Source organism: Peromyscus eremicus, chromosome 2, assembly GCF_949786415.1.
Source record: "Peromyscus eremicus chromosome 2, PerEre_H2_v1, whole genome shotgun sequence".
Taxonomy (NCBI): domain Eukaryota; kingdom Metazoa; phylum Chordata; class Mammalia; order Rodentia; family Cricetidae; genus Peromyscus; species Peromyscus eremicus.
Genome location: NC_081417.1, coordinates 11,340,417 through 11,350,126, shown reverse-complemented (window position 1 = coordinate 11,350,126; position 9,710 = coordinate 11,340,417). Strand labels below are relative to the sequence as shown.

The 9,710-nt window shown below is 38.6% G+C and overlaps 1 long non-coding RNA gene across 1 annotated transcript; it reads right to left on the bottom strand.

Annotated features, from left to right (window-relative positions):
* Positions 1-4,661: 4,661 nt before the first annotated feature.
* LOC131904535 (uncharacterized) lies at positions 4,662-8,630 on the bottom strand. Its single transcript, XR_009377752.1, has 3 exons — positions 8,506-8,630; positions 5,201-5,287; positions 4,662-5,093 (listed from the first exon to the last, which is right to left on the bottom strand). It is a non-coding gene; the product is annotated as an uncharacterized LOC131904535 (long non-coding RNA).
* Positions 8,631-9,710: the final 1,080 nt, after the last annotated feature.

Below are 9,710 nucleotides of genomic sequence, written 5' to 3'. Positions count from 1 at the left end.
AGTTAAGGGGTATTGTAGCTAGAGTTTTCCTGCCTGGCCCACAGTCAGGACAAATCTCTCTCACCTGCCAGTCCCACAGCTGCTCAGACCCAACCAAGTAAACACAGAGACTTATATTGCTTACAAACTGTATGGCCGTACCAGGCTTCTTGCTAACTGTTCTTACAGCTTAAATTAATCCATTTCTATAAATCTATACCTTGCCATGTGGCTCGTGGCTTACCGGCATCTTCACATGCTGTTTGTCATCATGGCACCTGGCAGTGTCTCCCACTCAGCCTTCCACTTCCCAGAATCCTCTTCTCTGCTTGTCCTGCCTATCCTTCCTGCCTGGCTACTGGTCAATCAGTGTTTTATTTACTAACCAATCAGAGCAACATATTTGATGTACAGAATATCCCACAGCACTTCCCCTTTTCTTTTTTTCAAAAAGGAAGGTTTTAACCTTAACCTAGTAAAATTACATGTAATTTGGGAATTTGGGCGTAGCTTCTCTTACTACTTCCTGCTGGAGGGGGGCGCTGTATCTTATGGGGACACAAAGAAAATTTTAGGATTATGGAATAGTCCATGAGGGTGTATCATCTGAGCCAGTTGCCTTCAAACCATTCTGGATGTTGGATCATCTGGGCCTTGGTGTCATCGGAGACCTTTCAGGGGGTGTTGGCTGGTAAAACCTGATGTATCTTAATCTGGAACAAATCCATAGCCTTTGGCTTTCTGTGGGAACAAAAGCAGAGTCTCCTTTCCAAAGCAACACATCTTTACATCCAAATTTTGAAGTCAAAGTATCTTTAAAATATACATATTGGTTTAACTCAACATCTTTTACAATCAAATGTTTTTCTGCAGTTAAAAATCCTAAAGACAACACAATCCAGATTCTCTGTGTAATATTCATCTTTATGTGGCTTATTTTTATATTAATTTTACTGTCTCTTTAAAGACTTTATTTTTTAAAACTATGTATTTGTTTCTATAACTGTATATATCACCTTTTTTGTCTCTTTCAAGCCTACATATATTTTACACACATTGTAAACTATTACATCTGAATCTGTCTTATTGTGAATCTATTGCTTTAAACTGCAGCATTTGTAAGACTGAAACTGCGCTATGGCTGCTGGCTCTGCCCACCTCAGCTTTTCAACATGGCGGTGGTACGTTTACCTCTAGCTCTGGGAGCTATTGTGAGTCTATGCTTTCATCCAAGCAGCGTGTAGCCCAGAAACCTCTTTTTTTGTTTTGTACTAGCTAAGGCTAAATCCACCACACAGCTTAATGTGCCACTTGCAGAGGCCTCATTCCCGCCATATGGCAGATCAAGCGTGCATGCCAGGAACCCACAAGTAGCTCAAACCGGCAGGCTGCTGCTCATTTGAGAGAGACTGTTTTTAGCTCCGTTTTAGAATCTTTTCTCAGGTTTTAGGTGGAAACTCTTGCCAACTCGTTGGGTGCCATTTGTAGCTAAAATTTTCCTGCCTGGCCCACAGTCAGGACAAATCTCTCTCACCTGCCAGTCCCACAGCCGCTCAGACCCAACCAAGTAAACACAGAGATTTATATTGCTTACAAACTGTATGGCCGTACCAGGCTTCTTGCTAACTGTTCTTATAGCTTAAATTAATCCATTTCTATAAATCTATACCTTGCCACGTGGCTCGTGGCTTACTGGCATCTTCACATGCTGTTTGTCATCATGGCACCTGGCAGTGTCTCCCACTCAGCCTTCCACTTCCCAGGATCCTCTTCTCTGCTTGTCCTGCCTATCCTTCCTGCCTGGCTACTGGCCAATCAGTGTTTTATTTACTAACCAATCAGAGCAACATATTTGATGTACAGAATATCCCACAGCAGGGTATTTTAAATCTGAATTTAGATTAGGTATGTGCATTGCTTGTGTTAGTAATGTATTAGTTTTTCTTTACGACAAAATCCAAAGTTTGTGAGTAAAGTATATAGATATGTATAGATGTTTAAGTAGATATAAAGTGTTTTTCTGTAACTTGGTGTATCTACCTGTACTGTTGCTATTAGAAAGCAGCTCCAAAGAACTCAGGTGACCTCAGTCTCATAGCTGCAGATTAGGAGTGGGACCCATGAGTTAGGTACTGTGTGAAATCACTTCAGAAACATAGTTGTAAAACTGTATGGTAATTTCTTCTTGTGAGACTACAAAAATAGTGACAGTCTCATCGAATTTGAAGTTTAAGTCTGAGAGTTTAGGAGCAGGAAGGGTTTTCTATTACAAGGACGTTTAGAGTTAGCGGAGGAATGTTGCTCTGTGTGGACAAGCAATGGCTTTAGGAAGTAGGTCCACTTGCCCAGAAGAGTTGTGAGGGCTCCAGGAAGCACAGCTGGGTGGGGGACCCACCCAAGTGGGGGGGGCATGGAGCTCCTCTACATTCTGGAGGAAAAGTGATACTTGAGGAACTGCTTTTTCTTGTGATGAAGACAAAAGGGCAGCTCATATGAGCACCAGTTACAGACAAGTGTTTGGCATTCAACGCACGTCATTAGGTGCGAAGATAGCAGATGCACAGAAGCCTGGAGTCTGCATTTGAAACCACTACTGTTGTTGTGATTTAGACAGGATGGTGCTCCCTGTCCCCGCTTGCTCCACTTCCCTTCCCTCCCCCTCTCTTCCCCTCACCTCACCTTACCCCTTCATTCTCCTATCCCCATCTCTCCTCTCTCTATCTCTTACAGAGTCTGATGTATCCCAGCTAGCTAAAAGGCACTACATTGCCAAGGATGATCTTGAGCTTTTGAGCCTCTTGCTTCTGCTTTGTGAGCTCTGGATTATAGCACGCACTACCATGCTTCATTTGATTGTGGCTGTTTTCTAAGTCTAATTAGGATGTGAAGATTCTTAATGCATGCTGTTTCCTTCTGCCTTGCCTGATATCTTGTAGGCTAAAAAGAGCATAGCTTATTAAATATTCTAGAATTCAGAGGGTATGGAAGCAACACAGAATCTATATTTATACATTGACTCCCAAAAGATGAATCAAGGTATATTATAAAACCCATATGATTTAAAATAGTCTTTGATTTGTACTATGACCAAAGTAAAGTTAGAGTACTTGGATCACTCCTCACATGGTTTACAAGCAAAGTGAACAGACTGCATACTGGAGAGAGTAGATAAGCCTCCAATTCAAAAACCGGCTTTTCCTATACACAATGAAAAGACATGCAAATATCACTCCACCTCATCATGTCACTTCATGTGCATTAACCAGAATTTTATGTTTGTCTGTGAAGTAGATGGATGCTCATTGCCACATTAATCTCATTGTTTTGTCAGTTGACTTCCTGACACCTGTCTACAATGGCGTGTGTGGATTAAGGCATTCATTCTTGTTCTTGCTCTAATGAAGGGAACACTGATACCCTGTTTCTAGTTATAAAGAATGACAAAGCAGTGCACAGCCAGTGTATCTATTTTCCTTGGTGACAAGGAGTGATTTATAGCAGCATGCCATGCTGAGCATATGCCCTATCTAACAAGGAGCTGTGTTATTGCTCAAGTGTGCCATGCTAGATCAAATTCCAAGCAAAGTTTTGAAAACTTTAAATCAATTCTATAGGGTGACATTTTGGATTTCAGTTTTGTTTTACTCCTTTGTGTCTGCTGCAGGATAAAGGGCTATAAGTCTTGAATGGATTTTAAAATTGAAATTTATCATTTGAAATATATTTTATGATACTTTGTAGATTTGCCATTTTCTTTTTTGTTCTTTTTTCATTCTATTTTGATAACATGGTTTATATACTTTGATTAATTTGTTTACTTGTTTATTTATGATTGCAGTTACATTTGTAAAGAGCCCATAGAGAAATGTTTTAAATATACAGTCTTACTATTAATGAAAAATTGGGCAGGGATAATTAAAACAACAGTCAAAATGCTCCAAGAAAAACATGAGAAGGAATAATCTATTGTATTCACACAGCATGGCAATGCTAACAGTTCTCAACACTCATGATCATATGATCAGTCCTTTAAGTAGACATAATATAGCTTTTATTGGATTTTAAATGATGTTAACTTAGATGTTTTCCCCTAATCAATAAAATCAGAAATGTGTACTGAAAGAGAAAGCCAGAGCCATGCTTACAGCTTTGGTTGCCATGTGGTTATTTTTCCTTTTTTTAAAGCAAACATGGTTGGCTTTTTCAGACTGAGTGCTCACCAGATAAATGAATGGTTTGAGAATTATTGTATTACCATATGCTTTCCTGTTTGGCAGTTCTCACTGATGAAGATAGCATAGAAGCTTCTGTTGAACAAAATGTTTCCTCTAATCTTAGACACCTGTCTTCATCATGCAGGAGCCAGTCAGTGCACAAAAGCTGGCCTCTGAGAGCAAATGAGCATGGGTAGTGCAGCCTCCTTCCACAATAGCAAAATCTGTTTCAGGAGACAATGCAGTTAAGGAGGGAGAAAATACTAATTGGGTATTGCTGTTTGAATACGTGTAGCTCTTAGAAAATGTCCTCTTCATTCACTACCTTACATGATCTCAGGATCCAGTGGAAGACTGAGAATTTTTCACCCATTGACAGGAATCCATTAATAAAACAACAATCTTTTGTGTGCAGTAATCTTTAATCTTATTTTGTCACACACTCCTCAGTAGCTTCTCCACTCATTTTACAGTATAATTTATGGCATAGAAACAACTCGGGCCCTGGAAAAGGTCAGTCTGTCAAGGTTTACTTGTCTTTGAAGAAAAGTAATAGAGCATTATTTATGAAGCAAAGAACACACTTCGCTACTTTAATCAATCAGAAAGATGCCTGTATTATTGTATCTTTTGCCACTACACCCCTCCCCACCCAGAAGAAATCATAAGCAAAGGATATGCCAATCTTACTTTCTCTTTTATGCTATAAAAGGCTTGTTACCTTTTATGTCTTTTCTGCTTTTGTGTTCATAGCACTATAGAAAAAAATGAGTCCAATGATGTCTGATACTGGGGAACAATTTGTCAGTTATGAGCAAGGGGCTGATAGTTCCTGAAGATCATGGACTGTCTGGACAGATTAACCAGCCCTATCCAGTTAGCTCACCATGAGAAATCAACCTGACAAAACAGAAGAGGGTTTGCAATTAAAAACCTGGAGGATAAAGAAAGAGTTGAAAAGGTTTGCAACTGTCTCCAAGAGCAATCAGCAAAACAAAAGCAATTACCGTGTTTTGTAGAGAAAAATCTCAAACATAACTGCGGTTGGTCTCCATATGCTTCTGTAAACCACTCCAAGCACAAATTAGAACATGCTGTGGGGGAAATGAATTGGTTGTTCACTAGAGAAAACACTTACAGCTTGAATGAATGCCCCCAATAAGGTTTTAATTTAGGTAAGAAAGGATGTTGGGTGTGAAATGAATAACAATAGTTACAAATACTATCTTATTAAAGTTCAAAAGTTTTCTAAAACATATCTTTAGTTACAAATGCTTAAATATGAACCCATCTATTTTGTAATGCATTATATGGCTTTAGAAATATGTAAAAGTATGCTTTAAAAGTTAACCGAGAATGATTCAATGAAAATCTCAGTGGACAAAATAAGTGAGAGACATGTAAAACCACTTATGTTTGAAACGTTGAGCTTGAACATCACATTAACCAAAACATCCACCAAACTATAGTATAGTGATTTCCAATTCTTAAATTATTAATGTATTTATTTATTTATTTGGTGAAGACTGAAATTATTTGAAACAAAAACAAGTGGTTAATTTAGTCATGATTAAAAATATTTCTCCCATCTCTCCAAATACTTACAAACCTAGTGGCAATCCCAAGAGGAAGTTAGATTTTAAGTACTGAAACTGTTTTGTAGTAATTGAAAAGATCACTTTTACTTGCATTGCTCTTCAACTCCAGAGTAGGGCAATAAAGGGACCTTTCAAGGTTACAGAAAACTGGGGACTGAAGGCAGATGGAGGGACAAGGGGTGCTTGTTAGTACGTATGGAGTTCATTGATAATGCATCTTGGTGGGTGCCTGGCTAGGTCAGTCAAGGAGAGTTTGAGACTCTGAAAATGATATTTGCCTTGCCTCCCACTGTACACTTGTTTAGATTCCCAGTGGAATACTCATGAAGATTTGAAGATCTAGAATTATGACATATAAAGACCATGATAAGTCACAATGTCAAAATGTAAAGTTTTCTGTTTCTAAGAGACTATGGAGTCTTGAAACAAATATCTTTAGATTAAGGTATGAAACCACAACTAAAATTGACTATTTTGCTCACTGGAAATAATTTGGAAATACAGCACTCTCTTTTCTACAGGCTAAATAGGTACCATACCTATTCCTTTCTGAAAAAGAGATACACCACTGTCCTTGGCTTTTCAGTCTCAGATCTCCTCTGTCACTTGAGTGTAGTTGTTCTAATCCACTTCCTTCCCATCATCCACTTGCAAGATCTTGAGTTCTACTTACCAGCAGGGGTGTTGCAATTTTTACAATACAGTAGCAAAGGCAGTGGTTGATGAACAAGTTCTATATGCTGAAGGTCAAAGGGCCACAAGAAGGTGAACACTGTACTAGTATCTATAATCCCAATGTGTGGGAGACTGAGGTAAGGCGGTTGCCACCTGTGTAAGGGCAGCATAGGCTGTGTAGTGAGTTATATTTGAGTCTGTTATGACCCTGTGTCATAAATGAACAACCATACCAAAACAACAAAAGTCATAAGGATTAGAGACTAGGAAGGGAGGAAGAGAGTAAGATCTCATAGCCACCCGAGTAGGCATATATGTGTGCTTATATATGTGCCTGGATATACAGTACCAAGTGTCATCAAGTACTGTCAGTTCTGAGCATCGGAGAACCATGGCTGAGAGTAGGAGAGGTGAATACCTCAGCAAATGACTTTGTTGGTTAAGGACGCTGCTGCAGGCTACACTGATGGATCAAATGGAAGTTTTAAAGCTTCCTTAATTGTCCAATCTCAGTTTACTCAGCAGGAAATCTGAGACAGCAATAATAATTTCCTCAGAGAACTGCTAGGAACATCAATAAAATAATCCCTGTAAGATATGTATCTCTGGCCAGCACACAGGGAACATATTTATGTGTATGTGGCATAGGAATGTCCTACAAAGCTTGTTAAGTCCTAGAAAGTTTTAAAGGATGCTTGTTATTCCTCATATTGTATTCCTCATGTTATAAAGGGAGGTTCAATAAGTCTCAGGAAGTAAATCACTCAAGAGTTTCAGGAAGTCTCTGAAGCTGATAAGAGGCAGAAGGCCCCTCCCTCGTCAAGGTTACATAAAGAGAGAGGGTTGCTGAGGAGACTGAGATCAATATAGCTATTCAGAAGAAGAGACAAGCCAAGCTGCCTGGAAGGAAGAGCAGCTGAGTTGTCTGGAAGATAATCTCAAATTTGTTGAGCTTTTTGCAAGTCACGTGGTGAGCTCTAGGCTCCAAGTTTCCAGTGCTTATGTTGGCTTTTCACAATGCAGCTTCCTTTGATTCATTCCTAGTTTAAGTAACCCCTCACCCAAATCATGTAAATAATCTCAATAAAACCCTCTTGCTCACCAAATTGGACTTTAGGGGGATATTCTTTCTTTGATCTATCATCGGTCCTAATTACAATAGCCTCTGCATCATTCTGCTGAGTCCCTAGGTACTTGATGGTCACTCCTCCTTAGGATCTATTGTAATTTTATTGATAGCAATCCACAGAGTCTGCTTAATGATCAAGGGAGTTTATTTGGGGTTTAACTCACAAGACAGAATAAGGAATTTGTCACAGGATCTTGGAAGGGTGAGGCATGATCCAACACTGTTCTCTGGAGAACTCTGCCCTGGTCTGTCTCAGCATCCAAAACCATAAGGTAGCTAAGAGAGAGAGCCATGTATGTGCATCCCAGGTCTCAAGGGTCCCCAAGTGGCCATGCCCCAGGGGCATGTACCTCAGGCAGTTGTAACAGTTACCTGCTACCTCACTAGGGGTGGTGCTTCAGGGCACGGCTCAAACAGCTCCCACTACATCTCCTCCTTTCGTCTAAGTAAGAAAGTTCTAACCTAATGCAAAACTATATACAATAGGAATGATTATTTAGTATTGTTCAGGATAAATAATGGGTAATGACCTAAGCAAATTGGAACTACAACCAACAAAAACAACATCAAACAAGAAACACATACTAAAATCCAGAGATGTCCAGAACATAGGTAAATGTTCAATCCTGAAGAATCTGAATCTAGTACTTAATATGTTCTAGCTAAGATACAAGAAGTTTATAACTGTAATTATTAGTCTTCAACCTCATTAAAGACCTGAGAAAGAATATAATAATACCTGAGAAAACAAGAAAATTAACGCAAGCAATTTTCGAAAATAGAGACAGCTGGCAGCCTAGACAGTCACCTAAAGTTTCTCAGCACTGTTGGGGCATCCAATTTGGCTATAGGCCTGTAGAATATCTGACAGACCATTTTCAGAAGCAGGAAATTTGAAAGATTATTTTACCCTGTCTTGGCAGAGTTTGGTAGTTGCTTTTCCTTGTGTCCCATTCATCCAGAAAGGACAACATTTGTGCTGTCAGCAGTTGAGGTAAGGGTAGTTCTTTACCCAGAAGGCCATTATGCACCAGGAAGAAGACAAACTTCCAAACAGAATGTCTTAAAGCCCAACATTCCCTTGGGATCAAATCAGTGCTGCCAGGAGCAATTGTGTCTCATGTCAACAGAATTTTAAGTTATTTAAATGCCATATTCTCTGGGTCTATGAAGTGTTTGAGGATGACCTGTCCATCTGACCTATGTGTTGGTAAATCTGGACAACCTAACTAACATAACTATAGAAATAACAAGCATGAATGATTATAAATCTGTAAGTCTTATCTACCTAAATGACCTAAAGACTAAGGCTTCATATAAACAAGATAAATAGTCTGTAAACGAATGTATAGTAAAAGGAAAATGACCTCAAAATTGTGACAATACACAAAATATCTTAAACAGAGGTAGAAGTGTATATTGCAATATGACAATAATCCTAAATATGTATCAATATAAAAATATCTTAAACAAAGTAGAACATACATACAGTATGACAAATGTAATTTTATATTTGTATCAATATACAAGATATTTCAAATAGGAGTAGAAATATATGCATAATACAACACATATAGTTTTGTATTTGTCTCAATATATAAATTATCTTAGATAGGAATATAAAAGTAGTTTACATTTGTATCAGTGTACAAGAATCCATAACTGTGCAAATTATCTAAGGCTGATACTTTACTACTTTACTAGTATACACAATAATCTACCTTAATATCCTATACCTAGTCATTTCTTTTTTTTCTTTTCTTAAGGAGAATACTGAATCTAATTTTTGATCTACCCTCAACCCTATAATCATCATCCATAACTCTGAGAAACATGAAACCTTTGGGAGAGAGTGTGCCATCTTCTTAGAATTGCTTCCTACTGTTTAGGGGCACAATGGTATCTCTGTGGGGTCCTGTAAGAAAGCTCAGATAGTTAGGTCTCAATAAGGCTAGCTATAGATTCTGTAGCCAGTCTCAGAACAGTGGATAAGGTTGTCTGAGATTCTGGATAGAAGTGTAGTATGATGGACCATTTCATCTTAGAACTGTTCTGGAGAGTTTTTAGTCCAAAGATGTTCATTGAATAATGTTCATGGGTACAATGACATCATTC